This window comes from Megascapheus bottae, chromosome X (genome assembly GCF_031878675.1).
Source record: "Megascapheus bottae isolate mThoBot1 chromosome X, mThoBot2.hap1, whole genome shotgun sequence".
Classification (NCBI taxonomy): Eukaryota; Metazoa; Chordata; class Mammalia; order Rodentia; family Geomyidae; genus Megascapheus; species Megascapheus bottae.
In genome coordinates, this window is record NC_143547.1 from 70,322,978 (window position 1) to 70,334,810 (window position 11,833).

Here is an 11,833-nt window from a genome sequence, read left to right on the forward strand (position 1 = left end):
CAGAGAAAAGGCACCCCAGCTAACTGATTTGCAAAACTATTTGATGCTTTCAATTTTGATACTATCCTATTTACAAGGGTTAGAAGCTCATAGTCCATATTCCCAGATTATCTTGTCAGCTTGATGTCTACTAAATTAGGTCAGTGGGAGACATTAGTAGGATATTGGAAGTTTGAAGGGAAAAGATGCTATTGGGGTTTTTTTCTCCATTTTTTCATTATTGCTAATGTTTCCTACAACTTTTGTGGCAAGTAGACCCTTCAACGTGAATGTGAATTCCTGTGTAGAAGCACCGTCTTCTATGTTGCTATTAAGATAAAGGTATTAGCTCTATTGGTAAGTTACAGATGCTCTGGCAGCCTAGGTAGCAACATGACCTTGACATTGACTCTAACAGAAGCAATGGAAGAGCTAACAGCTTTGGTAGCACAGTACTCTATGTGTTTTCATAGTAACTTTAGAGCATATGTAACCTTTGGATCTGAGGCCAAAAGTAATCTGACCTTCTATAATATCAGTGTTGGAATATAAACATAAGTATACATATCACTTAAAACCAATGAACAATAATGGAAATATAGTCATCTTAGTTTTTATAGTAGTAGTCATATATTTTCTTTAAAAAATATATTTTGAGAATTCTTGGAATAGTGGAATGATGACTGAAAAAAGTTAGAACTCCCTCTAATCCAACAGAAGTACAGGGCCTTAGCAGGAAAATGTAGCCCAAGAGATGACACCCGCCAGACAAATTATAAGCAGTGAGAGTTTAGTGCCAATCAAGATGAAAAATGAAGCTGAATCCATAATTTCCTTGACTTGGTAGAAATACCTAGCCACTGCTTTTTTTCCTGCTCTTTTCTTCTGTTTTTCCTCCTGAAATCTGAATGTCTATCGCACCAGTGGAGAGAAACAGTGCTACAATCTCAGCCCTGTAGGCCTGAAGGCATGGAAAACAACAGAAATACACAGATTGGCTGCCACTTACTGAGAGCACCGCAGAGGCAGCTAACAAAGGACTTTCACACTGCTCCTTAGAAAGGCCACCATGGGGCCCCAGAGGATTCCAGGAAGGTCCCAAAATTTATCAACACTGGCACTTAACATGATTGAGTATCCAGCCACCCAGTCAGTCCCACATAGGCAGAGAAACAGTTTGTAAAACCATTCCCCACACACAAGGAGCCAGTAGTCTAAGTGGAGGGTGTGCGACCATCCCCAAACCCCTTGAGTACAACACAGGCAGAGAGAAGGGCAGTGGAAATTAGCAAGTACCCCAGACAGGAAGATTGCAACCCATCCAAACCACTTCATAGAGCTTATCCTCATACTGAGAGTATAGTGAATCCTGAAAATAGAACTTGATGGAAAAAAAGAAACACGGAACGTCTACAAAGACAGCATACTGAATGAATATGGGATCTTTTTTTTCTTTTCTTTTCCTGATTCTCTTTAGAATGTGTAGGGGTGCTTAAGTGTGTATCAACATTTGTCTCAGGTTGTTTACAGTTGGCTGCACAGTTTTTAAGGGATGAGGCATTCCTCGATTTTATTTTCTTTTTCATTATTTTTAAGGAGTTATACAAATAAGTTGCCATTTAAGAAAGTTGCTTATGAATGTGATATATCTTGATCAATTTTGTCTTCTTTATTGTAGTTGATTGCTTGGTTTCTCTTTCTTACTTCACCTCTTTTTTCTTCTCATGCCTTGTGCTCTTTCCTTTTCCTTCTTCTCTTGCCTCTATAAAGTTCAATTTTTTTCTCACTGATCGTTCTGGCAAAATTTTCTTCCCACACTTTCCTTATCTTAGAATTCTAATGTTCTCTACGTGTAGCTAAGTTCTCACATCAGTACTTCCCATCATAACTAGTCTCTATACCTACACTGGAAAATATTCACAAATCTTGAACAAGATACATAAATCACTGTGAAAAAATCAAAATAATGTATTCCATATACAAACCCTCATTATATGACCCCACTCATTTCATTTTATTCTGAAATCTTTACTTCATTCTTGTTCACAAGTCTTTCTTTGACATAAGATTCTTCTTGGTGATTCTTTCATGTTTTGTCCTTATCCTAGTACCTTCACGTGTTACCCACTCAGAATAAGGGCTGGAGTTTTAGGTGAAAATGACTACAATACCAAACTGAAGGAGCATTATTAAAAGTATTGTTCAAATAATGAGTCAGGAATTCAAAGCAGATCAATGTCCTAAGAATCTTTCCCAGAGTGTAGAAAATCCATGCTCAATTTCTACTCGATATTCATTTTCATCACTGCTTCATCACTTTGGCTTTCCATTCCTATTAATCTTGCTAAGTCTTCATTAGCTGCTGAAAATATGCCTAATACAATAGTTCTAAGCACTTTTTATCATTGTAATTTTGTTTAGACTACTTCACATGCACTTGTCCCTCGCTATATCGCAGTTCATACATTACAGCTGCACTGTATACCGGTTTTTTTTTAAAAAAAGCATAAATAGTTATCCTTCACCTATCTAGGGAGTTGCATTCCAGAGACCTTGTGATAAGTGAAAATCCTCAAAGTAGAGATAAGTGAACCACAAGATAGCCAGAGACAGCTATCCAACCCTGCTGCTCATATTAGTAGTATTAGTTGACCTTACACTTGTTTTTTACAGAAATTTCACATGCATTAATGTCAAGTAAACTACAATTGTATTTTCATTCCTTCTTTCACCTTTAGGGGAAGTTGCTATGAAGATTAGGCACATATTAAAAATGAGGGAAATTGAGGCATGTAGCAGTTCCAGAACTTACAGATGATAATATGACTAGTGGTAAAGCTTGTCAATATGGTCAAAGCTATGAAATTGTAATAGTGAGAATACCTAATATGCAACCATCTGGCCATATATTTCCCTGTTAATTGGTAAAGGTTAGCCATTAAGCTTTATGGATACTCTCTCCTACATCCTCCAAATGGCATTTGGAGGAGATGCCAGAAGAATTCGATATTGCCTGTCTCCTCTTATGTTCCCCAGGGAAAATTCCATCTTCTTTCAGAACCTCCACTATTGGTTACATAAGGTCCTGCTCTTTGCTTATCAATTACAGAAGCGCTGTTTCGTCCTGCCTACAATCTCAACATAGGAAGAGCTATATGATTTGCTCATTTGTTAATTATCCCTGCACTGTGGTGATAGAATTGTCAGGTCCTCAGTAATCTTAATTATATTTTAAAGCTTTCAGTATAATATTGTTGTTGTAAGTGGTCTGACTCATAGTATTATTAGCTATTGGTAGTATGTACATTTGATAATGACTCAGATGCAAAAAAAAAAAGTCCAAACATGGCAAAATCAAACTCTGGGACTGAGTGCTGTTCCTGAGCGCTTCAGATTAAGGCTACTGCCCTACCCCTGGGCCTGGGCATTATCCCTGAGCTCTTCAGCTCAAGGCTACCAACCTACACCTTGAGGCACAGAGCCACTTTCAGTTTTCTAGTGGTTAACTGGAGATGAGTCTCACGGACTTTAGTGCTCTGGCTGGATTTGAACCGAGATCCTCAGATCTCAGCCACCTGGGTAGCTAGCATTACAGGCATGAGCCACTAGTGGGTTCTATGTGTAAACTTATCTCTCTTTACCTGGAGCACCATTCCTTTCTCTCCAATAGTGAACCATCTGACTGGAGACAAACTCTTTGGTTCTACTGAAGTAGAAATCACAGGTAGGTAAACAAAAGAAGCTCTTTCTGTCAGATAATTGTAGGCCTTCGAGTGCCTAGATGATTGCTTGGCAGATGCAAAGGCTTATAAGCCCAAACCCTGAGAAATACAATCTTAATGCTGTAGGAGTAAGAAGCCAGAAAATTAGGGCTCTAGGCATTCATAATGGAGGCTCATTGCTCTGGGCTTTAACCCCATGGAGCGCTAGCACTTTGAAGCTCTTAGCTTCCAGCAGTGATGAGTGTTAGAAGCAGACAGCAGTAAGCAGCAGCAGGTGACTTTAGTGTTACTACTCTCAAACAGGTCTCTGTTCCTGAGACCCTCAGCTATATACACAAGTGTCTCCGCTCTTGGGCTGAATGTGTCAGGATCTCCAGCCCTTGATGGGTTTACAGTTCTCAGTCGAAATACCTTAAGGCTTGGCAGCTCCCTGGGACTCTTCCAGTAACCAGAGTCCACCATTGTTCCTTTTCAGCTCTTCTCGGCCTTCATTGTTTCAATTTTCTCTGCCCCTCATTATTCCTTCCCAGCTGTTCTCTGAAACTCTAGCTGCATTCTCCACACTACTATTATTGAAAACAGTGGCTGCGGCCACTCCTGCCTTTCCATCATAGCTACCTCTCCACTGCTGATTCCATCAATCTCTCTCATGTTACCAGTTCCACTTGCTCCACAAATGATAAAAAAAATCAAATACTTCTAGTCCTCTTACAGTGTCAGAATTGCTCTGCTAATGACAAAAAATCAAAAATAGGCAAGAAAAGATGAGTGGAACGTCCTCTTGCAACATCAGAGATTAGGCAGGAGAGTGTCTACTGGCTCACAAAAATGAGCTGATCAGCCTGTTTATATAGTCTGAAAAGATTTCTGTTGGTTATATCATGGCATGCTTTCATTCAGTGAAAGACTATATTCGTACCAATATACAGCTTTTGTTTGATTGCCAGGAATGTTCCGCTTCTGATTTGAGTGGACAAAGTTACAGGGTCATCTAGAATTCAGAGGCTTGTATAGAAAAAAGAAAAAATTGCATCAGCACCCAACATCGTAGCTTATTAACAAGAAAAAACATTAAAGGGGGTGCTTGTAACAAAGGCTTAATGTTTACATCACTAGTAATTTGACAGTATATAACAGTACTGTAACAATGCTTAATTCCTCCTCCAAAGTCCTAGGGAGAATGTAAGTCTCCGAGAAGTTTCAGCACAGTTCTACTCATTTGACCAGCTGTTTCTTGCCCCACTTTTCCCTGACAGTGACACACAGACTAATTTGCCTTTCTTAGTATCTTGCAGTTCAACTTCAGGTTTTTTTTTCCTTTCTCTTAGAGGTAAGATGGGCTGACATTTGTCCAGGGTGCCTTCTTATGCTTATTACTTTGCCTCCAGTCAGTATGTTTATTGATCAGGACCTGTGTCTTATGGAATGTTACTTTATAACCTCTGACAAAATTCACTAGCACTGAAAACAGCAATGCAACAAACTATTTAAAGAGTAGAAATGGCTGGGTGGAAAGGGCATTGAAATGAAAAAGCTCAGAAATTGAGAGACTAAGAATGCTTACATAAACAAGTAGAGTTTATAGTAATTAAGACATTTTCCTTTCATAAAGTCTCAAACACATAATGTTCCTTCCAGTGATTACAAAAGATCAGGACGGTACAGTACATGCTGATTATAAGAAGATAAAAAGGTACACTCAAGGAGTACCGTGTTAAGAATATCTCTGCTTGAGATAAAAAGTTTTCTTCCATAATAGGACTATCAAGGTGAAAAGCATCGAAGTTGACAGAGCCATAAAAGGATTTACTGTCAATTATGTTTCAGGAGCTGAAATCAGGCTTCAGAGTATAGAATTTACAAGTTTGATAAAGTATCCTTTGGAGGGTTTTCCCCCAACACATAAAAGCAATAGCCTTTTGCATTTTACCTTTCTTGATTAAGCACTTAAAATTACCTAAATGAGATATAATTAAACACAGAATCACTTCACAAATGTTATTAGGATCATATTTACCAGCAAGATTTACACTTATTTACTATTACTCCTCACTTTCAAACGCGTAGAATCAATTTCCAAATAAACTTCCAAAATAAATCAGTCATAAAATAAAATTAGGTGAGATTGTTTGGAAATGCAGTGTAAGCATGTGTGGAAATGTAACAATGAAATACCTCCTTGTATAACTAATGAAATTGTTTTTAATGAAAGAAAAAACAAAAGTAAGCAAATAGAAATGAACTTGTTCTGCCCACAATTTCCCCCCCTAGGTATCTGTATTTATTATATACACATGTCAAGAGTTACAAAATATACTTGTATTTCTTATGGCATCATTATCAAACCTTTCACTGCTAGAAACTTCCTACTTCCATTAACTATATATATATTTATTAGAAAATCTTAAAAATCTATATTCTAAACCAATGCAAGCACTGCAAATAATGTCTTCCCAAATCTAGTTGATGATGTATCTAACAAGGGAAATTATCATGGGAACGTCTATAATTTGGCTAAAACAATTGAAGTGGGAGGCTAAACAACGATGATATATTCATATTTCTTTGCTTCCTTTTTGACTAGATATATGCCAGATTTACATTTATTCAGCAGATCTGGACAGAAACAAAATATTTTGTGGTTTTGTATATGTGTCCAAACCTTGAGTAGCAAGAAACAAGAAAATTCTAGGGTTAAGCTGCTCATAAGGAATGTAATCTTTATAACTTTTGTTGAACTGGAACCATCAAATCCAGTCTGTGTTTCTACCATGTGAGGGTAAGTCCAGTCAAATGAGTTTGTAAATGGATTCGGAGATCTTTGAAAGTACAAACATGGGAGTCAAATAATGACAGAAAATATCAGTGCCTAGGTCAGAGAATGACATGGAGATTTTTTTGTCTTCTTTTTTTCATATTTTTTATTATAATTAATAGAAGGGTTACATTATATTCATCAGACAAAGGGTGCATTACTTAACATACATTGATACCGTTTCTCATGCCTTGGCCCCATTTCGCTCCCCACTTCCCTACCCCTCATTTTGTTTTCCCCCCTTCCCTATCCAATTTCAAATAATCAAATATGCATATATACAATATATCAGATAACAAAGTAAAATACTGTAATAATGAGCACTCCACCACTAGGCCAAACTCCCAGCTCCAACAAGCAACTTTTTTATTTTTATTTTTTATTGTAATTAATAGAAGGGTTGCATTATATTCACTAGATAGAAGGTGCATTACTTCACAAACATTGATACACTTTCTCATGTCTTGGTCCCCATTTCCCTCCCCCCACCTGCGCCCCTCATCTTGTTTTTCCCCCCTTCCCTATCCTATTTCAAATAACCAAACACACATATATAAAATATATCAGATAACAAGGTAAAATACTGTAACAATATAAGATTACCAAGGGACAGCAAAAGAGATGAGAGATAAGATAGTACATTAAGGACAACAATCAGTCATTTTATGGCTTTTGTTTCTATATCCTGGAGGTCCTTTCATTTAGCATCAAACTATATAGCCTTATGTATCTAGGTTTTGTTTTATTGTAAATCTCTGCTAGGAGAGCCCAAGGTTTATACTGATTATGCAAATGAGGGAAACCATTGAGTCTATGTTCCTTTGAGTCTGGCTGACTTCACTTAATATGTTATTTTCTAAGTCTTTCCATTTCCTTACAAATGGGGTGATGTCATTCTTTCTGACAACAGCATAGAAATCCATTGTGTATAAATACCACATCTTGTTGATCCACTCATCAACTGAGGGTCATCTGGGTTGGTTCCATATCTTTGCTATGGTAAATAGTGCTGCAATGAACATCGTTGTGCTAGTGGATTTAGTATGTCCTTGTTTTTGGACGATTGGGTAATGGCATGGAGATTTTTATATCAGGTTTTATCTGAATGCCATTATTTTCAAATCAAACTTTAAATATCTAATATAACACAATTGCCCTTAAGTCAACTGGCTTTAGTCATGTCAATAGATTTAAACTTCCACACTTCTCTGTCAAGCTGTCTACATACAGGTATTTACAACTGTGTCCCCATTTTGTACAAGCATAGATGTTACATATTTAACAAAAGTACCAGTTTCACAGCATCACAATAGGCTCATTATAAATCACCAAAAACAGTACAGCATTCTATTTTAAATGGACCTAATAAATCTGTAAATGGTCCTGACTAATCTAGACATTTTCCGTACCATTTTATGAGCTTACCTATACCCAAACTAGAAGTGAAGCCCAAGAAATTAATATCTGCTCTTCATACTAATTACTCTGAGGCAAGTTATTTCCTGAGGCCCTTCATAATTTCCTTCTAGAAAAGTGACAGTGTTTTCTATCTATAAAACAGGGATTGAACAATACCAAGTATTAATTTTTTGAGAGCAATTTTTGGGTACTATCATTAATTAATGTACCTGTTCCTGAGTAATAGGTTTTCCTGTTTAGAACAGATGATTTGACTTTTAAATGTAGCATTTCTGATTTAATTACAACTAAAATTTTGAATCCTGGTGAACTATGTATTTTTTGATTACTTTTTTTCACTCCACAGGTAGGTATTACAAGTATATATAGCCAAATTCTGGTGGCTAACACTTAGAACCCTAGTTTCTCAGAAGGTAGAGGCTTAATTTTGAGAGTTCAAAATCAGCCTGAGCAGAAAGGTAAGGAGATTCTTATGTCCAATTAACCACCCAAAATTAGAAGCAGAGTTGTGGTTCCAATGGTAGAGTGGTAGCCTTGGACAATAGCACTCAGGCCCTGAATTCAAGCCACAGTAACAGTACACACACACACACACACACACACACACACACACACACAAATCAAATGTGTACATTCTGACATATAGTTACTTCCATGGCAATACATAGATCAAATAACAGGAAAATGAATATTTTCCTATATATTTATCATCTTTTGTTTCTTTGATGTTCTGATAATTCAAACTTATACTCTTTCATTTATGGAAATTTATTAATGTAAGCATGAGAAATTTTTTCTGTGCTTTGATGGGCTGCACCAATTCTATAATTTCTGAAGAATTTAATTTATGGATTTAAGGGATATGAATTGAATTTTAATACATAAAAACAGTGAAGTATTTCTGTAATATTGAGAGTTAGAATTACAACAAAATAAAGAGAAATTAAAAGAAGAGAGAGATCAAATTAAAAAATGGATTAAGAGAAACTCAGAGTAGAGAATACCATGTGCAGTATCTGAAACATATCAATATAATCATTTGCCTTCAGTTAATTTTCATTCAACCTATCTTGAGATTAGCAGTTCATCTATTTGAAATTGTCTGGGAAATTGTGAATCTGTGTTCCTTTGGTCGATCTATTTATTGTGCCACTAAGACTAACTTTATATTCTTCTTCCATAATTCCTAACCTCTGGCTTGTATGTTGTAGCTGATACAATTATCCTTACATAGAGGTGTGTAGGAGTGACAGGAATGGACTGATTATGACTTTTGAATATATGAAAATGGAGTAGCACTGTCTCTCCAGGTGAATATAACACATAAACATAGGCCTTGCCATGACCTTTTTTGGTAAGAACTCAGGCAATAATTGTCATAAATATATATCAGTATATTTTATTGTTTGGATTGACAAATCTCTAGAGCATCTAAATCTTTCTCATAAAGTGAAAACTATAATTATAATTAAGAAGCAAGGAAGAATAATCTGAGAATTTGATTTTATATCTAAATTTGTAAAATCTGTTTGACCTTCCTGTGAATAAGAGCATGCTTTCTCTTGTAATAACAAGATATAGTAAAATGTTTATAACATTGGCCCTTTGGTAATATCAAATTAATTTAGAAAATAATTTTCCTCTTTTGACAAGTTTTTCACAAGATATCGGCAAAATGTAGTAATTTTTCTAATAATGTGGGTATGAATGGAGCACACAAAATATATTTAAATGTGTGTGTGTGTGTGTGTGTGTGTGTGTGTGTGTGTCTGTGTCTGTGTTTTATAAGTCAATGGAGTAAGCTATTAGTATTGCTTTCTCACCATCTGGAAACTGCCAAAGATGATTTGAGTGTGAGAGATACCTTGACAGTTTTATTATTCTAAATTTAGTGTTGGATTTGGGGTACGGAAATAAAAGAGGCTATTAGGGGAAACTGGCTGCTCAAATAAAATTGCAACACGGGTATCTTAGAGTAAAGAGCAGTTTTATTCATATTTCCTTCGCTGTCATGAAAATAAAATGTTTAAGAGAAACGGAGCAGAAAGAAGCACAACAAACAGTAATCATAGCTTTTCCCAAATTTGAGGATATAGGAGTGTGATAAGGCAATATAAAAGTATACAAGAGGACACCTGTGCAGTGAAAGTCTAAACACAGTAAAGTAAATCTTATACTGTGCTGATAAAGTACATGAAAAAAATTACGTTATTGCATTATAGGAATTGATGGCATATTCTAAAATCATCTTCTTTTACTTTTCATTTACTCTTTTCTACTATGTCTAAACAATTCTTTAAATCCATGTACCATTATGCATGTGTGTACTGAAATAAAGTGATCCACATAGCAAAGAATATGTAATTAGTCTCTTTGTATATTGGAAAATGATATACTTAACTATTGATTTGTTCATTTTATTTTGAGCTTTATAAAAAGAAAGTTCAATTTTGTGCCACTGCTATATTTTTGAACTCTAAGGCCTTGTGCTCTCCTTTAGTGGCTGGTGTTTTAATACTTGAGCCACATCTTCATTTCCAGCTTTTTGCTGATAAATTAAAGAGTCTTGATTTGTCTGCCTGGGCTTGCTTCAAACAGTGATTCACAAATCTCAACTTCATGAATAGCTGGAATTGTACAAATGAGCTACAGGTGCTAAAAAGGGGAGAGAAAGATAGAAGGTAGGTAAGTAGGGAAGGGAGATTTTATATGTAAAAACCTAAATAAATATTGTTGTTCTGCACCCTGATATGCTTGATAATTTGTGTTTATAGATTCTAAAATTTCTAGGAATTTTCTAGGAATCTAAAATTTTTCACTCATTATTTTCAAAGTCTTAAGTTTATTTAGAGATGTTAGAAAATAAATTTAGGTTGATATCAAAGAAAAATACAGTCATTGTAAGTATTAAAAACAGAATGACTATATGTCCACATATGCTATAGCATTGTGTGAAATTTAAAAGAAACAGTACACACACACACACACACACACACACACACACACACACACAGAGAGTAATAAATAGTCTTTAGAGAGGATAGATATTCTCCAAAACAAATTTATGTTTCTACAAAGGACAAATGGACATTCACACCAACAATTTGTCCTTTCTCAAGTATATTATGCTTTTCAGTTCACTGAACCCATTTGAAAGTGTACTTATAAAACAAATAAAAATGAGAAAAGTGAATTTTGAACATTTATTTCCTGTGCACCAGCAAATGGTCTTATGTACACTCTGGTGCATCCACAGGTTTCTCAGCTATCAATTTAGATATGCTGTTCTTCAACTTAAAGCCCTAAATGGCTTTCTGTTGACCTCCATAATGTTTAGCTAGGCAATAAAGCCAAAAAATTTTCTGAAGTGTTAGTTCTAATTTACACTCCTGTAATCACCATTGTTTGAATATTACATTCCTCATCCTTTTCACTATTTGCATTTTAACATTTTATATTTTTGTTATACTTATATTTAATGAGTTAATAATAATGATTTAAAATGAAAGAAGAGAAAATATTAACAAACATAAAAAAGCAACTCCTCATGGAAGGACCTTGTTGTTCTGAATGCCAATGTTCCTCAAGGTTTTGTGATCTCTAAAAAAAAAAATGTTCATTAGTTCTCTGTGGGTGGTATCGCTATGTTTCAGTAAGCCATGTATTTTCATAGTCTCTTGGTTTCTTGATGCACACTTGCAGCACTGATTTGACAATTTTCCCAGATGCTCATGAATAATAACTGTTTGTTTAGAATTTCAGTAAGTAATGAGAATTTTCTCTTTTTTCCATACAGATGTTTATGCTGGGGGCCTAATTCTCTAGCTCAGTTTTGTTGCTCACTGATGGAGCTTTACCACTTGTGCTACGATTTTCCACTCTGGCTTATTACTAATAA